Source organism: Sphaeroforma arctica (assembly GCF_001186125.1).
Source record: "Sphaeroforma arctica JP610 unplaced genomic scaffold supercont1.401, whole genome shotgun sequence".
NCBI classification, from domain to species: domain Eukaryota; class Ichthyosporea; order Ichthyophonida; genus Sphaeroforma; species Sphaeroforma arctica.
In genome coordinates this window covers 52,555-52,995 of record NW_014040157.1, presented here as the reverse complement: position 1 = coordinate 52,995, position 441 = coordinate 52,555, and positions in this window count along the sequence as shown.

Sequence of the window (441 nt, the reverse complement as noted above, 5' to 3'; positions counted from 1 at the left end):
CGCTTTGTTCATTACAAAGCTTTAGACATTTTAGTCACTATAAAGCTTTAGACGCTTAATTCACTACAACTTATTCACTATATCGCTATATTCACTGCAACGATTTAGACGCTTTAGACGCTTTGTTCACTATATCGCTTTAGACGCTTTAATCACTATAAAGCTTTAGACGCTCTATTGACTATATCGCTTTATTCTCTACAACGCTTTAGACGCTTTGTTCACTATATAGCTTTAGACAAAATATTGACTATAGAGCTCTAGACGCTTTATTCACTATATCGCTTTATTCACTACAATGCTTTAGACGCATTGTTCACTATAAAGTGTCTACTATAAAGCTTTGGACGCTTTATTCACTATATCGCTTTAGACACTGTATTCACTATAACACTTTAGACACTGTATTTACTATAACGCTTTAGACGCTTTATTCACTAT